At 38.1% G+C, this 23,288-nt stretch overlaps 1 protein-coding gene across 6 annotated transcripts in view; it reads right to left on the bottom strand.

Annotated features, from left to right (window-relative positions):
- Nucleotides 1-7,439: 7,439 nt before the first annotated feature.
- The window catches only part of CEP152 (centrosomal protein 152), a 119,594-nt gene continuing 103,745 nt past the window's right edge, over nt 7,440-23,288 (bottom strand). For all 6 annotated transcript variants that reach the window (XM_082452984.1, XM_082452983.1, XM_082452986.1 and 3 more), the window contains one exon: nt 7,440-10,422. The gene's annotated coding sequence lies outside the window, so the exon portion shown is untranslated. The remainder of the gene's footprint in view (nt 10,423-23,288) is intronic.

The following is a 23,288-nucleotide window of genomic DNA, read 5'->3' as shown; positions in this document are numbered from 1 at the left end:
TATCTATCCATTTATACATTACTCTAACCATATATTAATCTCTCTCAATTCTTTATGTACTTCAATAAAATAGCAGACATTAGTACACATCTCTTTAAATGTTGCAGCTTGCATATTATAAACTAGAGTTTAAAACTGTTTGTAGTACTTTTCATTCGAGGTAAAATTCACATACTGTAAAATGTACAAATCTGAAATGTACTTTCATTGAACTTTGAAAAATGCATGCACCTGTGCAACGCAAACTGCTATCAAGATGTAATATCACTGTAACATTTCATGTAAAATATACAACCCTTGCAACCATATAGGTCTACCTATCAGTCACTTCCATCCTTTATGCTATAATTGTCACAAGTATTACACCTAAATACAGTTGACCCTTGAACAGCCTATGCAGCCTATGCAGCCCTATGACCCCCTATGCAGCCAAAAATCTGTATATAACTTCTGACTCCCCCAAAACTTAACTACTAATAGCAGGCTGTTGACCACAAGCCTCACCGATAACATAAACAGTAGATTAACATATATTTTGTATATTATACTGCATTATATATTGTATTCTTACAATAAAGTAATATAGAGAAAAGAAAATATTATTAAGAAATTATAAGGAAGAAAAAATACATATATAGTACTGTACTATATTTATCAATACTGTAAGTTTATATCATCTGTTTACAAGACAAATTATCTGTCAGTACCTATATCAATACTGTCTTATATAATACAAAACACTGTACATGTTACATATATTCTTAACTAGACATCAAAAATGAAAAGATAATGAGAAAAATAAATTCATATTTATTTATAGGTATAACAATTTATGCATTGATAACAAAGAAGCAGCAATTATTTTTTAACATCTTTATTGGAGTATAATTGCTTTACAATGGTGTGTTAGTTTCTGCTTTATAACCAAGTGAATCAGTTATACATATATCCCCATATCTCCTCCCTCTTGCATCTCCCTCCCATCCTCCCTATCCCACCCCTCTAGGTGGTCACAAAACACCGAGCTGATCTCCCTGTTCCATGCAGCTGCTTCCCACTACCTATCTGTTTTACATTTCGTAGTATATATATGTCCATGCCACTCTCTCACTTCATCCCAGGTTACCCTTCCCCCTCCCCGTGTTTTCAAGTCCATTCTCTACATCTGCATCTTTATTCCTATCCTGCCCCTAGGTTCTTCAGAACCATTTTTTTTTTTTTGCTTTAGATTCCATATATATGTGTTAGCATACAGTATTTGTTTTTCTCTTTCTGACTTACTTCACTCTGTATGACAGACTCTAGGTCCATCCACCTCACTACAAATAACCCAATTTCATTTCTTTTTATGGCTGAGTAATATTCCATTGTATATATGTGCCACATCTTCTTTATCCTTCATCTGTCGATGGACACTTAGGTTGCTTCCATGTCCTGGCTATTGTAAATAGAGCTGCAATGAACATTGTTGGTACATGACACTTTTTGAATTATGGTTTTCTCAGGGTATATGCCCAGTAGTGGGATTGCTGGGTCATATGGTAGTTCTATTTTTAGTTTTTTAAGGAACCGCCATACTGTTCTCCATAGTGGCTGTATCCACTTACCTTCCCGCCAACAGTGCAAGGGGGTTCCCTTTTATCCACACCCTTTCCAACATTTATTGTTTGTAGATTTTTTTGATGATGGCCATTCTAACTGGTGTGAGGTGATACCACATTGTAGTTTTGATTTGCATTTCTCTAATGATTAATGATGTTGAGCATCCTTTCATGTGTTTGTTGGCAATCTGTATATCTTCTTTGGAGAAATGTCTATTTAGGTCTCCTGCCCATTTTTGGATTGGATTGTTTGTATTTTGACATTGAGCTGCTTGTAAATTTTGGAGATTGATCCTTTGTCAGTTGCTTCATTTGCAAATATTTTCCCCCATTCTGAGGGTTGTCTTTTCATCTTGCTTATGGTTTCCTTGGCTGTGCCAAAGCTTTTAAGTTTCATTAGGTCCCACTTGTTTATTTTTGTTTTTATTTCCATTTCTCTAGGAGGTGGGTCAAAAAGGACCTTGCTGTGATTTATGTCATAGAGTGTTCTGCCTATGTTTTCCTCTAAGAGTTTTAAAGTGTCTGGCCTTACATTTAGGTCTTTAATCCATTGAGTTTAATTTTGTGTATGGTATCACAAAAATATGTGATGTATCACATTGGTGATACATAAATATGGTGTATCACATTGACTGATTTCCGTATATTGAAGAATCCTTGCATTCCTGGGATAAACCCCACTTTATCATGGTGTATGATCCTTTTAATGTGCTGTTGGATTCTGTGTGCTAGTATTTTGTTGAGGATTTTTGCATCTATGTTCATCAGTGATATTGGCCTGTAGTTTTCTTTCTTTGTGACATCTTTGTCTGGTTTTGGTATCAGGGTGATGGTGGCCTCGTAGAATGAGTTTGGGAGTGTTCCTCCCCCTGCTATATTTTGGAAGAGTTTGAGAAGGATGGGTGTTAGCTCTTCTCTAAATGTTTGATAGAATTCACCTCTGAAGTCATCTGGTCCTGGGCTTTTGTTTGTTGGAAGATTTTTAATCACAGTCTCAATTTCAGTGCTTGTGATTGGTCTGTTTATATATTCTGTTTCTTCCTGGTTCAGTCTCGGAAGGTTATGCTTTTCTAAGAATGTGTCCATTTCTTCCAGGTTGTCCATTTTATGGGCATACAGTTGCTTGTAGTAATCTCTCATGATCCTTTGTATTTCTGCAAAAGGTCAGTTGTTACTTCTCCTTTTTCATTTCTAATTCTACTGATTTGAGTCTTCTCCCTTTTTTTCGTGATGAGTCTGGCTAATGTTTTATCAATTTTGTTTATCTTCTCAAAGCACCAGCTTTTAGTTTTATTGATCTTTGCTATCATTTCCTTCATTTCTTTTTCATTTACTTCTGATCTGATATTTATGATTTCTTTCCTTCTGCTAACTTTGGGGTCTTTTGTTCTTATTTCTCTAATAGCTTTAGGTGTAGGCTTAGGTTGTTTATTTGAGATGTTTCTTGTTTCTTGAGGTAGGATTGTATTGCTATAAACTTCCCTCTTAGAACTGCTTTTGCTTCATCCCATAGGTTTTGGATCGTCGTGTTTTCATTGTCATTTGTTTCTAGGTATTTTTTGATTTCCTCTTTGATTTCTTCAGTGATCCCTTGGTTATTCAGTAGTGTATTGTTTAGCCTCCCTGTGTTTGCATTTTTTACAGATTTTTTCCTGTAATTGATATCTAGTCTCATAGCATTGTGGTTGGAAAACATACTTGATATGATTTCAATTTTCTTAAATTTACGAAGGCTTATTTGTGACCTACGATATGATCTATCGTGGAGAATGTTCCATGTGCACTTGACAAGAAAGCATATTCTGTTGTTTTTGAGTGAAATGTCCTATAAATATCAACTAAGTCCATCTTGTTTAATGTATCATTTAAAGCTTGTGTTTCCTTATTTATTTACATTTTGGATGATCTGTCCATTGGTGAAAGTGGGGTGTTAAAGTCCCGTACTATGATTGTGTTACTGTCGATTTCCCCTCTTATGGCTGTTGGCATTTGCCTAATGTATTGAGGTGCTCCTATGTTGGGTGCATACATATTTACAACTGTTATATCTGCTTCTTGGATTGCTCCCTTGATCATTATGTAGTGTCCTTCTTTGTCTCTTGTAATAGTCTTTATTTTAAAGTCTATTTTGTCTGATATGAGAATTGCTACTCCAGCTTTCTTTTGATTTCCATTTGCATGGAACATCTTATTCCATCCCCTCACTTTCAGTCTGTATGTGTCCCTAGGTCTGAAGTGGGGCTCTTGTAGACAGCATATATACAGCTCTTGTTTTTGTATCCATTCAGCCAGTCTATGTCTTTTCGTTGGAGCATTTAATCCATTTACATTTAAGGTAGTTATCGCTATGTATGTTCCTATTACCATTTTCTTAATTGTTTTGGGTTTGTTACTGTAGGTCTTTTCCATCTCTTGCATTTCCTGCCTGGAGAAGTTCCTTTAGCATTTGTTGTAAAGTTGGTTTGGTGATGCTGAATTCTCTTAGCTTTTGCTTGCCTGTAAAGGTTTTAATTTCTCTGTCAAATTTGAATGAGATCCTTGCTGGGTAGAGTAATCTTGGTTGTAGGTTTTTCCCTTTCATCACTTTAAATATGTCCTGCCACTCCCTTCTGGCTTGCAGCGTTTCTGCTGAAAGATCAGCTGTTAACCTTATTAGGATTCCCTTGTATATTATTTGTTGTTTTTCCCCTGCTGCTTTTAATATTTTTTCTTTGTATTTAATTTTTGATAGTTTGATTAATACGTGTCTTGTCATGTTTCTCCTTGGATTTATCCTGTATGGGACTCTCTGAGCTTCCTGGAGTTGACTATTTCCTTTCCCATATTAGGGAAGTTTTCAACTATAATCTCTTCAAATATTTCCTCAGTCCCTTTCTTTTTCTCTTCTTTTTCTGGGACCCCTATAATTCGAATGTTGGTGTGTTTAATGTTGTCCCAGAGCTCTCTGAGACTGTCCTCAATTCTTTTAATTCTTTTTTCTTTATTCTGCCGTGCGGTAGTTATTTCCACTATTTTATCTTCCAGGTCACTTATCCGTTTTACTGCCTCAGTTATTCTGCTATTGATTCCTTCTAGAGAATTTTTAATTTCATTTACTGTGTTGTTCATCATTGTTTGTTTGCTCTTTACTTCTTCTAGGTCCTTGTTTAACATTTCCTGTATTTTTTCCATTCTATTTCAAAGATTTTGGATCATCTTTACTATCATTACTCCGAATTCTTTTTCAGGTAGACTGCCTATTTCCTCTCCATTTGTTTGGTCTGGTGGGTTTTTACCTTGTTTTTTACCTTGCTCCTTCATCTGTTGTGTGTTTCTCTGTCTTCTCATTTTGCCTAACTTGCTGTGTTTGGGGTCTCCTTTTCGCAGGCTGCAGGTTCGTAGTTCCCATTGTTTTTGGTGTCTGTCCCCAGTGGCTAAGGTTGGTTCAGTGGGTTGTGTAGGCTTCCTGGTGGAGGGGACTAGTGCCTGTGTTCTGGTGGATGAGGCTGGATCTTGTCTTTCTGGCGGGCGGGACCACGTCCGGTGGTGTGTTTTGGGGTGTCTGTGACCTTATTATGATTTTAGGCAGCCTCTCTGCTAATGGGTGGTGTTGTGTTCCTGTTTTGCTAGTTTTTTGGCATAGGGTGTCCAGCACTGTAGCTTGCTGGTCGTTGAGTGGAGCTGGGTCTTAGCGTTGAGATGGAGATCTCTGGGAGAGCTTTCTCTGTTTGATATAACATGGAGCCGGTAGATCTCTGGTGGACAAATGTCCTGAACTCAGCTCTCCCACCTCAGAGGCACAGGCCTGACACCCGGCCGGAGCACAAAGAACATGTCAGCTACATTGCTGCTCAGCAGAAAAGGGAGAAAAGAAAAGAAAAGAAAGAAAAATAATAAAAAATAAAACAGTTATTAAAATAAAAAAATTACTAAAAATAAAAATGGTAAAAGCAAAGCTCTACAGACAAAATCATACAAAGAAGCATACACATACACACTCACGAAGAGAAAAAGGAATATATAATATATATATCTATATATAAAAAAAAGAGAGCAACCAAATCAATAAATCTACCAATGATAATAAACTCTAAATACTAAACTAAGATAAACATAAAATCAGAAACAAATTAGACGCAGAAAGCAAACCCCAAGCCTACAGTTGCTCACAAAGTCCACCGCCTCAATTTTGGGATGATTCGTTGTCTATTCAGGTATTCCAGAGATGCAGGGTACATCAAGTTGATTGTGGAGATTTAATCCGCTGCTCCTGAGGCTGCTGGCAGAGATTTCCCTTTCTCTTCTTTGTTTGCACAGCTCCTGGGGTTCAGCTTTGGATTTGGCCCCACCTCTGCATGTAGGTCGCCTGAGGGCATCTGTTCCTCACTCAGACAAGACAAGGGGTTAAAGTAGCAGCTTATTCAGGGACTCTGGCTCACTCAGGCCACGGGGAGGGAGCGGTATGGAATGCAGGGCGAGTCTGTGGTGACAGAGGCTGGTGTGACGTTGCAACAGCCTGAGGCATGCTATGTGTTCTCCCGGGGAAGTTGTCCCTGGATCACAGTACCCTGGCAGTGGCGGTGCACAGGCTCCCAGGAAGGAAAGTATGGATAGTGACCTTTGCTTGCACACAGGCTTCTTGGTGGCTGCAGCAGCAGCCTTAGCGTTTCATGCCCATCTCTGGTGTCCTTGCTGATAGCCGCGGCTCACGCCCGTCTCTGGAGTTCGTTTAGGCGGTGCTCTGAATCCCCTCTCCTCGTGCACCCTGAAACAATGGTCTCTTTCCCCTTAGGCAGTTCCAGACTTTTTCTGAACTCCCTCCCAGCTAGCTGTGGTGCACTAGCCCCCTTCAGGCTGTGTTTACGCAGCCAACCCCAGTCCCCTCCCTGAAATCTGACCTCCAAAGCCCAAGCCTCAGCTCCCAGCCCCCACCTACCCCGGTGGGTGAGCAGACAAGCTTCTCAGGCTGGTGAATGCTGGTTGGCACTGATCCTCTGTGCGGGAATCTCTCCACTTTGCCCTCTGCAACCCTACTACTACACTCTCCTCCTTGGCTCCGAAGCTTCCCCCCCTCCATCCCCCATCTCCTCCAGTGTAGGGGTTTCCTAGTGTGTCAGCAGCAATATAATTTATAGTAGCTTTATAGTAGCTGAGTGTAATTGATACACTTGCTTCACAGTAGCCCAATCTATACACTATTGAATACATCATTATAAAATTTTATGGCATACAGTTTTAGTTCATATTCATAATACAGAATCAGAAACATTGCTACATTTTTTAAAAAAACACTTACCTTGATGATAGGCTGATACAGTTTCACCAATTAGAAGAGAGGGGCATCACTCACCCTATGCTTTTGTCAGGATAGACTAGTATCTACATATATTTTATGCATTCATGACATACCCAAATTTTTCTTAAATTTTTTTGATATTTCTAGGCTGTGCGGTTCATCTGTGAGTTTTTTCAAATTGGCTCAAAAATCTCCAAAAATTTCCCAATATATTTATTGAAAACAACCTGCTTATACGTGGACCCACATAGTTCAAAACCGTGTTGTTCAGGGGTCAACTCTATATTGTAAACCCATGAGACAACGTTATAAGTTTCGCTTAAAACTGTCATGTATTTTAAACAAATTAGGAGAAAAATTATTTTATACTGACCAGTTCTGATGTTTTCCCTTCTTTTCTTCCTTCCTTTCTGAAGAACTAGGTTTCCATCTGCTCTTATTTCCCTACAGCCCAAAGAACTTCTTTTAGCATTTCTTTAGTGCAGTTATGATCACAAGTTCTCTGAATTTCCTTAGCTTTCTTTCATCTGAAACATCTTTATTTACCTTCATTTACTGAAGAATATTTTTGTCGATATAGAATTTCGGGATGACAGGTTGTTTTTTCCCTTGCATTTCTTTAAAGATGTTGGTTAACTGTCTTCCATCCTCATTGTTTCTGAGATTTCAGTGGTCATTCAAATCATTGTTCCCCTGTATGTAATGTATTGTTTTTCTCTGGCTGCTTTCAGGATTTTCTCTTTATCCTTAGTTTTCAGCTGTTTGTGCTCTGACTTGGGGTTTGCTGAGCTTTTTTAAAATGTAAATTTATAGTTTACACAAAATTAGGGGTATTTTGGCCACTATTTCTTAAAATGTTTCTTTGTGTCCCATTTACTTTTTGTTCTCTCTTCTAGGCCTGCAAATATACATATGTTAACCTTTTGATATTGTACCACAAATCCTTGAGGTCCTATTTCTTTCTTTTAAGTGTTTTGTGCTCACTGTAATTCAGATTAGATATTCGTTGATCTGTCTTCTAGTTCAGTGGCTCTTTCCTCTGGCATCTCCTTCTGATGTTAAGCTCATAAAGTAAATTTTATAGTTCTGGTAATTTTTCAATTAAGAATATATTTTGTTCTTTCCACGGTTTATTTCCTTACTGAAATTTTGTATCTTTTCATTCATTGTAAGTATATTTTCCTTTATATCATTGTGTATAGTTATAATAGCTGCTTTAAAATCCTTGTCTGCTATTTCCAACAACTGAATCATATTTGGTATTATCTTTGTTTACTGTCATTTTTCTCAAGAATAGATCATATTTTTGTTTGTTTGTTTCTATTATGTTCAGTAATTTAAGGTTGTATCCTGGACATTTGTGAACATTATCTGGGGAATCTGTATTCTGTTACATTCCTCAGAAGAGCATTACTTTTTGTTTGTTTTTTTTGTTTGTTTTGGTTTAGCAGGTAAGTAACTTAGATGGACTTAAACTGCAGACATTCTATTCTTATTTAAGCTACTTAGAATCTGGCCCATTCATGCAGAATTTGGCATCAGCAGAGATTTTAGCACAATTTTTACACAGAATTTTTGGTTCCCCTCTCTGACTTTCTCATTGCTAGGATTCTTCCCTAACTTTCTAGTGCCTGAGGTTGCCTTAAACTCTGTTCTCTGATTCTTCAGGCCAGAAAGACTATTGGTTTTCTATAGGCATTTTAACTGCTCCACGTGGTGAAATGTAATCTGCCTTGAGGCTAAAAGCTGTAAAAAACAAAGGAAACTACCCTTTGCTATTTCCTTCTTCCAAATGCTAATTTGTCACCATAATCTGTTTAATTTTGTTCAGGTATTTTTTGTTTTGTTTTGTTTTATTTTCTCCAGAGTTTACAGTTGTTATCTGTGGGAGGACTGGTCTATTAGGATCTTAGTCAGACATTCTTGAAGTGACTCACCATTGTGAGAGAATATTAAAATTTTAATATATTGTCCATATTGAATGAGAATATAATAGGAAGTTTTAAAAATTATATTAGTATTGTATCTCAAATGGAGACTTCCAATACAAAAAAAATGAAACTTTACAGTTAAATGGAGAGCAGAGGGAAGCAGAAATTCTTTGGAGAATGATAGTGAAAGTTTAGGAGAATAAAGCAGAGCTGAAAACTACAGTCAGATTCAGACTATAAAACAGAAATGTCTCTAAGCCAAAGGACACCTCTGAGCAGGTATTGCACCCATTAGCACTAGCAAAGAGGATGCCAAACAGGCTTACCTGGTCAGTATTTTCATCTCTAGGTGTCCTTGTTAACACTTAACCTTCCCTTACCAGTGCAAGCCCCTCCCCTCCAAAGTGCTCAGAGCCCATAATACACTTACTGAGCTTGATTTCCAATTTCCTCCAAGACAATATACTTTCCCCAGTTTACTACCATCTGAATGGACATGTGTAGGCTTTCTATTTCCATGGAAACCACAGGTTTATATGTTCAATATTGCCGTTAGTGATGAGAGGCTCTGTTAGAAACCAACAATGTGATCTTGGGTGAGTCATTTCCCCTTTCTGGGTTTTGGTTTCTTCACCTGCAAAGTGAGGAGCATGAACTAACAGAACTCTAAGTTTAATTTTTTTTAATCTTTGAAATTCTACAGAATTGCACAGAAATTCTATAGAACATAAACTGCTTTAAATACATTAAAATTTCTTTTTCCTCTAAAATCTGCTATCCTATACCATACTTATGGTATCATGTGCTATATAAAAATCCACTAGAGGGGAGTAAAACATTAGATGAAAGCATACCACAACTCAATTTGGGTATCCTGCATAAATTATATTTGCAACTGTTGCCTAATGTCTCTTGTTTCTGATCAATCCCAGTTAATTGTTTTAAAATACAAAGATGTGAGGGAATCACAATTTCCATGTGGAAATCTTCTGCTCTGTGGAATATAGCCCCAAGCCAGGGGCTAGGGATTCTTTGTACTCTTGCTAACGGAACAAGAACAGTTCCTTAGAACTAGGGTACCTATTTTATTTCCAGCTTTCTTTTTATTTACAACTGAGTTACAGTGGCCAAAAGATTCGCTAATCCTTAATTCAGAAGATACTTCATCTGAACAACTAATTCTTAATGAAAGGTCGGAGCAACTCCAGTGTTCCCAACACTTGACTAGTTCAATATTTAAAGAGACCTCAGAACCTTATCTGTGTTCCTAGTTCTTTGCACTCTGAATGCTGAAGGAAAGATTCCTTAGGTGGGGAGGTCCCCTCACATTAAGATGATTAGAGACCCCTGACCTAGTGTTTTAATATTTTTACTTTCAAGAACTATAATTTTAATATAATTAGTTCATCTTCTCTTTCAGAGTAGTTTTAGGAGACCTGGGCTTCTCGTTCTTATTATCAGGGAACCAGTTTCAACGGACAGGAAGGACAGAGGCAGGAGAAAGAAGTACCTTGGTGGGGCTCCACTGGAGACTCAGCTCAGAGGACCAGGTATTAGAAGAATTCAGTCACACCGTGTTCTCTCTTTCTTCAGGGTTTCATAATTTTTTAGTTTCCTAGTAGTTGCAGAATGATAAAGTAGAGAAAGCATTAACTTTGGAGTCAGACAAACCCTAGAAAGATGAAGTGACTTCTAACTGTGTGACGTGGAGCTATTTATGTAATCTTTCCAGAGTCACAAAATATGAAGCAAGACTCTTCAGTTACAAGGGATAGAAATCCAACTCAAATTATGTTGTGTACAATGTCACCAGGTCTGCCTCTCTCTCTCTGTCATTTTATTCTAGAGTCCCTGTACTGTATTCGAACAGTATACTGTTTCCTTCATTTGGCTAATGGAGGAGGATCTCAAAACTGACTTCATTCCAGAAAGACAGTGTCTCTTTCTTTCAACAACCAGAATAATAAAATCCTAGAGGGAGACTGATTGCCCAAGCTTGAGTCTTATGCAGAGCCCCATCCAGGCCTAAGTCAGGTGCCTACATTTATGGCCAAGGAGAGAAGATTAATGATTAAGGTTCCCAGTTAAAATACAGGATGCCCCCACTAAATATGAATTTCTGGTGAACAAGTAATTTTTTAGTGTGAGTCCCATGCAGTATTGGGGACATACCTATACTAAACAGGTATCTGTTATCTGAAATTCAAATTTAAATTCTAATTGTCCCCATGCACTATCTGGGACATACTTATCTGACCTTTATGTGAGCAAATGTAGGAAGTCCAGAAACTCACACATATGTCAGATAAGTTTCTGTATGATGTTCTGATGCCTACAGTTTGTACCACATCCACAGAACACTGCAGACATCCCTGGCATCACCACCTCTGCCAGCAACTTACTATCTCCTTTGCTTTACATATTGTTAGAGGGAGTAGTTAGGTATGCTATCTTGTACTGTCGATTTTTTAAAAGATTTTCATGAACCAGCTTTCGGTGATTAAATACAACTGCACTGTCATCCAAAGGCCTCAGGCATTAGCCCACAGACTAATCTGAGAGGCAAACACCAAGCCATATTCAGAATTTCTCTCTCATTATGAGAACTCCCTCTTCCATCAGGATAAGTTATCTCCTCGGAGGTACTTAGGTCCCTCTTGCAAACAGCTTTCAGGAAAGCCACTAATCCTCCAGAGAGAGCTCAGACTCAAATTAGTATACCATATGACTCAAATCTTCTAGATTCAAAGCATGGTCTTAGTGTTCCAAAGTTTATGATCTAAACAACTCAATGATAGTGCATAAATTAAGAAAATTATAACAAAATTTTAATGAGCCATGTCAGTTAAATATTAAATGAAAAATAAGATGAATTGAGAAATTAGTAAATGATGGTAAAAGTATTGACCATTTCACATGCTTTAAAAAACAGAGTAGTGTAACAGGAAACATATAATAATCAAAATAGGATGATTTGAGAATGGCTTATTTACAAAGATGTAGATGCAGGGTAACCATAAGAGTTAATGAAGGAACCCTAGGGCTAGTAACGACTGGATTGATGCTACCCCCAAGCTCTACGAGATGAGAGGAGGGAGAGATTACTCTGACCCAGAGAGAGTGAGTCATGGAAAGCAGTGCTACTCAAAGTGTGGCCTGTGAACAGGTTCCAGTTTGCAAAATTAGTGGTCTACAATGAGATGAGAGCATAAAAATTGAGAGAATGTAGTTAAAAACTTGTATAACAATTTAACATCGCTGAGACAACCAAGCCTGTACTATCTTATTATAAGAGAAAAACAAGATCAGTCCATGATGAAATAAAAATGAAAACAACCAAACCTGGTCCTTCACCATGTATGCCTTGAGAAGTGCTGGTGTAGAGAAGGATGCCTTGAGGTAAGCATTCCATTTAGTTAAGGGACACAAGCATCCTGAGATAATCCAAGGGCTGGAGCCAGGGAATTAAACACTTGGACTTCATTCTTCTTTCCTCCTATCTCCTGCCAGCACCACCATTGGCCAAACCCAACTGGAAGCCAGACAGGGTAAAGAATGTCCTACTTTTGTCCATGCCATTCCTTTAGGACACTACAAAAGCAGCAGTAAAGCAAAAATAAAGCTGCAAGTTCTTCTAGGATGCATCTGGCTTGTTGAGGACTGGGACATTTAACTAGCAACTGCCCAGCATGTTAACTATTTGTGATGATTTCATAATGTTTCAATTTGTTAGGGTTAAACTGTGTGACCCAGAATTCCCTTTCTCATATGTTTCTGGATATGGTGGGCTACGAAAGATATTCTCTTGCAAGAGTTGGAAGACGGAAGGAAAAGTGGCAGACATTTTGTTGCATTCACATACCTTCTTCCAGTTGCTCAATCAAAAACTCATTTAGGTGCTGCTAAGGGAGTTTGCAGATTTAAGTGGTTTTAAGTCACACAAAATCGTATGATTTTAAATTAGGGAGATTATCCTGGGTGGGCCTGACTTAACAGGTTGGAAGGCCTTATAAGAAAGAGAGACCCTGCCTATGGACAATGGCTAAAGCTGCATTCTTCCCTTGTTTACTGCCCATCCTATAGACTTTGGACCTGCTTATCCAGCTATCACAATTGCATAAGCAAATTCCTTGTATAAATCCCTTAATATCTATCTATCTATCTACCTACCTATCTACCTACCTTCCTCTCTATCTCTCCTACTGGTTCTGCCTCTCTGGTTGAACCCTGGCAGATAATACTACTTCTTACAGTTGAGCAGGCGGGGAAGGCAGTGGAAGGCAGTCCTGATTCCAGCCCCTGAACCCCCTTCTTCACACCAGCTCAATGTCACCCTCTTCAGACCCAGCCTGCTGTGACCCTTAATGTCCTTCTCATGACCTCCAATATCACAGGCAGCTCCTGCCTTCCAATTAAAGAAGGAAGACCTCAAAAGCAAGGAAGGGCACTAGTCAAGGAATCCAGAAGAATGGCCTGGTGGAAGAGATGGGGGTAGTAAAGAGTGGATGAAAAGAACTGAGTGAGTGATCTGTAGAAGAGGGGTGGGCAAGCAGGATGGATGGTGGAAAAGGCACAGAGGGGAAGGTGTGGAGGAAGGGACAGAGTAGGACAGTAGGAGGAAGAGAAGACTAGCAGGGGACACCTATGTTTAGCTTTGTCTTCCTTTGCCAGGTTGCTTCCATCCAACCTTGGGGTAAGGATGGCTGTCCCCACTGGAAAGTCACCTTACACTCCAGTCATAAATTATCTGTGAAGAACCATCCCATACTTATGTGACTGATTTTTTAATCCAGTTTTCACTATTTTCAGGTTTTCATTATTTTTGAGCATTAAAAAAACATGACAATTTGTTGTTCATGCACTTGCTTTAAATTTTTTGATATAAAAGGAAGGTACAAAACAGTGAATATAATATGCTACCACTTATGTAAAATAAGGGCTATATATGCACGTACACCTGTGTACATAGACTGCAGAGTAACAGATTCTGCTTCAAGGTGGAGAACTAGGGAACTGGGGTCAGAGCTGGAAAGGAGGCTTTTCACTATACATCTTGTAGCATCCAACCTACCATTTGTGTATATTAGTATTTTTAATACAATATAAACTCGCTTATGAACAAATTCTCACCATATATATTGATCATTCTATCTACTACAACCGCAACACATCCGTGGATACAGGTAAAATACACAGAGCAGACAGCTACTGCAATCCTTATCTCTTTCCTAAGCCTCTCCAAAGCTTAACCTGTTATGACAGCGACGTGCTACTCCCCGTAGAGGTATTTCCGCTTATGATTCTATTCCTCCTCAGCAAACACAGGACTTGTGCCAGTTAACTTAATGAGCTGCAGCGATTGTGCTCACCATTGGCACGACCATCCATCCCACGTGTTTTGTTGGAAAGGAAAAACTCCAATAACATATAGAGCCAAGTTTTCTGGACTAGCTTTAGTGAGCACTCCAGAACAAAGGGAACACATTTTGTAGCCATTTAAATAGAAACCAGACATCTCTGCTTAGGATGTGCATCTCAATCAAGAAAACAAAGCTGCACCCACGGCAGAGAAGGCAATACATATGAGAGACATCAGGGAGGGAACTCTCTCTTTCTCTGGTTTTTCTCCAGTAGAAATGTACGTTATGGGTTTGGGCTTAAATGATTATCTATGGTCTCTAGAATCATGGCAGCACAGGGGAATGAGAGCACATCAAGTTATTTTCTATTTTAAAAAACCCACAGAGAAGCTTTGTGTGATTACGAAGTAATGGATCCGAAAGAGAGTGAGATTTGCCAGCTGGAAGCATTGGGAAAGGGCTCTTGGTGTAAAGCAACTACGTGTCTTGAGAAAATGACTAGTACGTGTTGCAGGCTCAATGGAATTTGCTTAATAAGTTGCACATTTGTCATTGTAGGTCAGTTCTTTGGGTGCCAGGAGACATAACTTCTTCATTATATAATCAAATATTTGTCCTTGCTGGAAAATGAGCACAAAAGAATGAAGAATGTTAGCCACTCTGCTGTTTCCAAAACCCTTTCTCTGGCCAAGGGGGTGTTCTGAATTGAGCCTTCATCACGTGGAACGTTTTGAAAGCTAAGTCTGGCGCTGGGTTTTGGCCCCTCTGCCACTTATCTCTGCACCTTCTCTGGGAGTCTGACTCTAAGCAGGCTGATGGGAAGGAGGAAGAGAGCAGCTGTTTGCTCATAGTCTTAGGCAGAGGTGGGAAGTCAGAGGATTCAAAATTTTTCAACTTGCAAGTTTCTATCTATTTGGCCACAGATTTTGTCAGCTACAGCAACATGTTAATTACTCTGAGGAGCTTAGAGACCAAACATATTCATTTTTCTGAGATCTTTTTTTATCTTATGGTGCCCATACCCATAGGTGTTTGGTTCTATAATCCTTGAAGACTTCTTCCAAGAACAACAGAAATTTTCATTTCTCCTAAGGAAGCCTCTTGGGTTAATCTTACATGTTTTGATTTTGAGCAAGTTCGGAATTTCTACTGGTGCTCGTTTTTTGCTTCAGAGTGGTTAAATATATGTAAATAATTCGATTGGCTCCATGGAAAAGACCTTTAAAAGTAAACTTCCTACCACATTTATTCAGAAGGCAACTGGAAGATGACAATTTGCTTTCAGTAGGTGAGATATCTAGAAAGTGGCTCTCACCACTGATCTAGAAGTTGCACATTTGTCATTGTAGGTCAGTTCTCCTTTCCAGTATGGAAAGGGCACGACCTAAGCAGAAACATTTTCCAGAAGCCCTCTAGCCCTTCCCTTATATCACAGTGTCCAGAACTGAATCGTAGGTCCACCCCTAAACCAATCAGAGAAAACAGGAATTGGGGCCACTGTGATTAGCTCACACCAAACAGGAGTCGACTCTAGAACTGAGACTAAGTCATAAGGAGAAGAAACAGAGCCCCCTCCTTGCTGCCAACAAGGAAGAGATAGGTAGTAATGTTGGCTTTACAATCAAGTGTCAGCTAATATACCCATTTTCATATGTGAACTCTAAGTTCACTGATCAGTGACAGAATAAAGATTCGAACCATTTTTGATTCCAAAGTCTGATCCTAATCACTACCTCAGTCTCCTAACCTGAGAAAAGTCTGTTGGACTAACTGGATTTGAGCTATTCAGTGCAGACCTAATCTGGTTTTAAGAAAGCATTTTTGGGACACCGCAGCAACTCCTAACCGTTTTTAGAATGGAGGCCTCTAATTTATGATACAGTAACATCTACATATATTCAGGGAGAAGAAGGAGTATCAATGTTAGAGATGTATGGTTTTGGTTTATAGACAATGCTTGGTGAGCATATGGGCTCATAGCCACCTTGCTGTAACTCTGTGGCCACTCTGGATATCTGCTCAGCCACAGGACGAGAGTCCTTGCGTAAGTCACTTCATGTCTTGCAATCTCCCTTCTCCTCTGTAAAATGAGGATGATAAAACCTACTTTGAAAGGCTGTTGGAAGGATTGTGACAAAATTGAAGCACGGAGCTTAATATGGTAACTGGTCCATTATAGGTAACCCCAAAGCATATGCTATTACTTTGTGTTTATACATGAGCCAAGCCTTAAGAAACCCAGCAGGTAAGAATTTTGAAAAACTTTTAGCCAGTTAAAACAGAAATTTGAATTCATTCCTGGGAAGGTTATAAACCTAATATGTGAATACTTCAGCATCCAAGAATCAAAGTAACTGTTTAATGAATAATCAAAGTCTTGGAGACTTTGCAGACTAGATTGTGAAACTGTACATTTAAAAAAAAAATCTCTGGAAAGACTCACCGACAGCCAATGAACCCCATTAATACCTATAGGGCCATTGTGTTAATGCATGAACTAGGTTCACCCTATGTTCTTATATTTACAAATGAACTGAATTTCTAGGGTTCATAAGGTCAGAGAAGTATAGGAAGCAGAATTTGGTCCAGTACATAATGTATGCAACATGATTAATAAAATTGCAAAATCAAATTTGTTGTGAGAAAACAAAATCTTTCAGGCAAGGACTATGTCTGAATCAAAACAAAACAATTTTTAAAACCACATTTTTTGTTAGTTCTATTCAATTTACTCATTAGATAACATTTTCAAGAGCACAAGATTTAATTTGATCTCAGAGTTTCCATATTATTCCTGAATTTTATGGAAGAAGCCATTCCATTTATGTTACTTTTAAAAATAAAGAAGTTTCTCTTCAATGCCATTCACCATTTTGATTTCTAATTAATTTCCTGTTCTGGTCCTTAAGGAAAAATGTTGTTATAATAATATCAAGAAGTTTTCAAATGGCATATTTACTGCTAAGAAATTTCTAAATGTCTTTTAATTTTTCTTTTTAGATGAATCACTACTGGTTGAATTTTAAAATTACAAAAGATGGTTCATTGTATTATGGGTTTTCCAGTTGTGTTGGTAATTCAGAGTTGCAACATGACCTCTATATAATGTCCTAGTCCATAAATCTGCACTAAAGACCTGGTTTTATTCTACATCCTACCAAGAAAGCAAGTTAAACAAATTTTACATGTGGAGAAGCCTGCTGAACTCATTTTCTTTCATGGGAGCATGGGCGGAAAAGTGGAAGGAGAGGAAAGAGGAAAGAACTCCCCTTTAAAATGAATTCCAACTCACCCGTAAACCAATCCAAATAAAGACAGTATAGGGATTAAGACCACGGGCCCTGGAGTAAATCAAAAAAGGGGAAAAAAAAGCTAGATAAAATTGGTTCCTTAGTTGTGGCAAATACATCATGCTGGATGTTGTTAACAATAGGGGGATCTGGGTGAGAGGTATATGGAGACTCTGTACTATCGTTACAACCTTTTTGTAAATCTAAAACTATTTTAAGTGAAAAGTTTATTAAAAAAAAAAAAAAAAAAAAAAAGACCTGGGTGTGACTTCTGGCTCTGCCATGTGTTAGCTGTGTTAACCTTTAGCAAATTATTTAACCTAAGTCTCAATTTCATTTACCCAAAAAGTAATACTCAACAGTGAAAAGCTGAAAGCCTTCCCACTAAATTCAGGAACAAGACAAGGATGCCCACTCTCACCGCTTCTGTTTAACATAGTATTGAAAGTCCTAGTGACAGAAATCAGACAAGAAAAAGAAATGAGGTATCCAAATTGGAAGGGAAGAGGTAAAACTGTCACCATTTGCAGATAACGTGATATTCTATATAGAGGACCCTAAAGTCTGCACCCAACAACTATTAGAACTAATAAATGAATTCAGCATGTTTGCAGGATACAAGATTAATATACAGAAATCTGTTGTATTTTTATACACTAACAATGAAATATCAGAAAGAGACAGTAAAAAAAATACTGTGTAAAATCACATTAAAAAAACCCAAAAAACCTAGGAATAAACTTAACCAAGGAGGTGAAAGATCTATTCTGAAAACTATAAAACATTGATTAAGGAAACTGAGGATGATTCAAAGAAATGGAAAGATATCCTATGTTCTTGGATTGGAAGACTTAATATTATTAAAATGGCCGTATTACTCAAAGCAATCTACAGATTTAATACAATCCTTATCAAAATACCAATGACATTTTTTCACAGAACTAGAACAAATAATCCTAAAATTTATATGAATCCACAGAAATCCTAGAATTGCCAAAGCAAATCTGAGGAAAAAGAACAAAATGGAGGCATAACCCTTCCACACTTCACACTATGCTACAAAACTACAGTAATCAAAACAGTGTGGTACTGGCACAAGAAAAGACATATAGATCAATGGAACAGAATAGAGAGCCCAGAAATAAACGCATCCAACTGTAGTCAATTAATCTATGACAAAAGAGGCAAGAATAAATAATGGAGAAAAGACAGTCTCTTCAACAAGTGGTGTTGGGAAAGCTGGACAGCTACATGTCAATCACTGAAATTAGAACACTCCCTCACAACACATACAAAAATAAACTCAAAATGGTTTGAAGAACTACATGTAAGTCATGACACCATAAAACTCCTAGAAGAGAACACAGGCAAAGCACTCTGACATAAATCACAGCAATATTTTGTTAGATAAGTTTTCCAAGGCAAAAGAAAGAAAAGCAAAAATAAACAAATGGGACCTAATCAAACTTAAAAGCTTTTGCACAGCAAAAGAAACCAAAACAAAAAGACAACCCACAGAATTGGAGAAAAATTTGCAAATGATACAACAAACAAGGGATTAATATCCAAAATATATAACAGCTCATACAACTCAATATCAAAAAACAAACAAACAATTGAGTTAAAAAATGGGCAGAAAACCTGAATACACATTTGTCCAAAGAAGATACACGTGACCAACAGGCACATGAAAAGATGTTCAACATAGCTAATTAATTAGAGAAATGCAAATGAAAATCACAATGAGGCATCACCCACACACCTGTCAGAATGGCTATCATCAAAGTCTACAAATAACAAATGCTGGAGAGAATGCAGAGAGAAGGGAACCCTCATACACTGTTGGTGGGAATGCAAATTGGTGCAGCCACTATGGAAAACGTTAGGAAGGTTCCTTAAAAAACTAAAAATAGAACTACCTTATGATCCGGCAATTCCACACCTAGGTATACATTTGGAAAAAACCAAAAACACTAATTAAAAGGATACATGCACCCCAATGTTCACAGCAGCACTATTTACAATAGCCAAAACATGGGAGCAACCCAAGTGCCCATCAGTAGATGACTGGCTTAAGAAGATGTGGTATGTACATATAATGGAATATTACTCAGCTATAAAAAAAGAATGAAATATTGCCATTCGCAGCAATGTGGATGGACCTAGAGAATATTACGCTTAGTGAAACAAATCAGAGAAAGACAAATAGTATATGATATCACTTACATGTGGAATCTAAAAAATAATACAAATGTATGTATATACAAAACAAACAGATTCACAGAAATAAACTTATGGTTACCAAAGGGAAGGGGTGGGAGGGAAAATTAGGGGTATGGGATTAACAGATACAAACTATTATACATAAAATAGATAAGCAAGAAGGACTTACTGTTAGCCTAAAAAATTATACCCAATATCTTGTATTAACCTATAATGGAATTTAATCTGAAAGAAAAAAAAAACTGAATCACTATAATGTACAGCTGAAACTAACACCATATTGTAAATCAACTATACTTCAATTAAAAAAAAAAAAGTGCCCAGATGAAGCCTACTTCAAAAGACTGGGGGCTTCCCTGGTGGCGCAGTGGTTGAGAATCTGCCTGCCAATGTAGGGGACACGGGTTCGAGCCCTGGTCTGGGAAGATCCCACATGCCGCGGAGCAACTAGGCCCGTGAGCTACAATTACTGAGCCTGCGCGTCTGGAGCCTGTGCTCCGCAACAAGAGAGGCCGCGATAGTGAGAGGCCCGCACACCGCGATAAAGAGTGGCCCCCACTTGCCGCAACTAGAGAGAGCCCTCGCACAGAAACGAAGACCCAACACAGCCATAAATAAATAAATAAATAAAATTTTAAAAAAAAGACTGATGTAAGGATTAGATGAGCTAACGAAGTGCTTGGCCAGTGGTCAGCATGAAGTTAGAGTCTGTATAGTTTTGTTATCATTAGTGTATCCACCAAAGGACCAGGCACTGCAGTATTCAATGGAAGGCACAGCCACTAAAACTCACCATGTCCTGATTTCCCAATACTTGTTGATAGCACAATAATCTTCACAATCACCCAGGCTCTAAACCCCTTTTGGTGCTTTTCTCTCCCTTGACCTTGTATTCAGTCAGGCAGCAGATCCGGTTAAACCTGTTGCTGTAATATTCTCAATCTTGTCACCTCTTCCTCACAACTATTTCTACCCTGGCTTTGTCCTTGTTCCTACCTAAACATACCAGGACATTGTCCTCTTGTCCTTCCCTATTTCCTCTGCTCCTCGCAAATCCCCCTACAGCATGGCCTCACTAATCTCTCTAAATCATGCTACCTAACCTTCAACAACTCTCCACTTTTTATGAACTATATTTCTCATTCTTTGGCTTTGGGATTCAAGACCACCCATGATCTAGCTTCCATTTACCTTTCCAGCTGTATTTCCCACTACTCTCCTTCATGTACTCTTAGATGTAATTTACCTGAATCATTAGCCAGTTGTGAGATGTACCTGAACCTTAATGAGAGCAGACACTGAGGCCCAGAGATGCTAAGAAAATAGCCAAAAGTCACAGAGTTCATGGCAAAGCAGACTTTAGGTCACTGATGGCATTGTAAGTTAATACTGGGGGAGTACCCAACATCTGCCAGCATAGCAGTGCTGGGAAAATATAGAGAAAAAAGACATTAAAAAAAAAAAACAAACAAGATATCTCTGAGGACTTCAAAGTAATGTACTACCTCCTCCGGATCCAAAAGCAGTAGAGGTGGCCAGGAGTTCCTCAGAATAGCAAGGACTAAAAGCATCCTACTTGAAGGGGACAAAGGACAAGATAACTGTTTAAACTAGTAACCCAAGTAGAGCTCCCAAGTAGAGATTGAAAAACTACAATCACTACCTGAGACCACAGTTTATATAAAAGCTGTGCACCTAGAGAGCCTGGAGGATACAGGCAGAGCTTTGCAGCCAGGACCTGGGCCAAACTGCTTGCTGGCTCAGTGACTAGATTTAGAATAACCCTAATGGATCATAAACCACCTATATAAGACCTGATCTTAGACTGGGGACCCAAGGGTCCAGGTGGAAGCAACCACAAAAATCTAGACAGGATGGTGAGAAACAACTCAGAAGGAGTTAGACTGCAACCTAGAATTCCATACACATGGGGAAACTAATTCTACAAAGGGCAACAAAAGCAACAATTTGAATATGACCTCACTCCCAAGTGATATCAATAATTACTCTAGAAGTAACTTTAAAGTATTTTAAGTCTCTAAAAACATAAGGAAATAGAATATTTTTTTAAAACAAGATTACTAAACAAAAGAAGCAAAAAGTGTAGGTATAAACACACCAACTAGAAATCTTGGACGTGAAATAAAAAACCCAACAAATGTAATAAACAAAGATAGAACTAGCAAACTGGAAGATGACACTGAGGATTCCACAGAGCAGCACAGGAAGAGATAAAAATACACAAAATAACAGTTAAGAGAGACAGAGGATGGGATTATATGTAATAACAACTTCAGAAGTAGACAATCTAAAAATGGTGAAGCTATATTCATCTCCTTCAAATCTTTACCCAAACGTTACCATATCAGTGTAACCTAACCCCTCTATTCCATTTAAAATTGTGATGACCTCTACCCTCCCATTCCTTCTTCCTCTTATTTAGCCTTATTTTTCCCCATAGCACTTACCAGCTTCTAAAGTACTACATAAATTATGTATATATAATGTCTCCTCCAACTAGAATGTGCGAATTAACGAGGATAGAAACACATCCGTTTCAGTAACTGTTGAATCCCCCTAGAACATCAACAAGCAATTGTTATGTTTCATAAATATTTGGTGAGTGAAAATTCATGGCTGAGCATTTTTCATAGTGGAAGAAAAGCAATGAGTCCTCGGTTTGAAGGCAAACAGCAAAGATCTAAAAAAAAAAGTATAACCCATTATTGTGATATGGGGCACAATTTGAATATAGATTGTGTATATGTTTATCAATATTCAATTTCCTAAATATGATTGTATTTATGTAAAAAAATGCTTTTGTTCTTAGGAGATGCATGCTGAAGTATTTAAGAATGAATTGTCATGGTGTCTGCAACTAACTTTCATGGTTAAGAAAAAATTATATATTACATATATGCATATGTATGTATATTGACAAATAAATATAAAGCAAATGTAGAAATTTAACAATTGGTAAATCTAAATGAAAAGTACACAGGTGTTTATTTTCTATAGATTGTGAAATTTTTCAAGATAAAATACTGAACAAAATTAGAGGAAAAATAAGTATTTTGAGATTGAACACCAATACTTATAATAAGAGAACTTCTGGTAGAGTGAAGAGGTCATCAGTCCCTCTCCTCCCCCTAAAATCACTATAACACTGGAAAAAATAGTCAAAAACAACCATTTCAGGGCTCTGGAAATAAACCAAAGGGAAAAATAAATTGAGAAGCTACTGAACTTTGGAAGATGAGTGGGACTCTGAGGCATTCTTACCTGAGCTACTCCCATTCTGCTCCCCAGCCTGATGGGTGCGGAAGTGCTAACAGGGTAGGGATGGCAGTGAAAACCAACAGCTTCTCTGGCAGAGTGAGCAGACTTGATCTGGCATGGAAGGCAAAGAGCCCATGCCCAGTGGTAATCGTGAGAAAAAACAGCAAAATTAGGGGGAGAAAAACAAGGAAAGTCTACAGTTCTGCTTGCCTGAAACTGTGGTCTAATTTGGGACAAGATATGGGCAGACTAATTTTAAAATTTGCAGGGAGAAAGTCTGCAAATGAGTGGGAGGCTGCGTGCATATACCAGTATCTCCCACTTTTTCG

This window comes from Balaenoptera physalus (assembly GCF_965194825.1).
Source record: "Balaenoptera physalus genome assembly, chromosome: 2".
NCBI lineage: Eukaryota > Metazoa > Chordata > Mammalia > Artiodactyla > Balaenopteridae > Balaenoptera > Balaenoptera physalus.
Note: the sequence above shows the minus strand (reverse complement) of the source record. Positions and strands in the feature narration are given on the sequence as shown.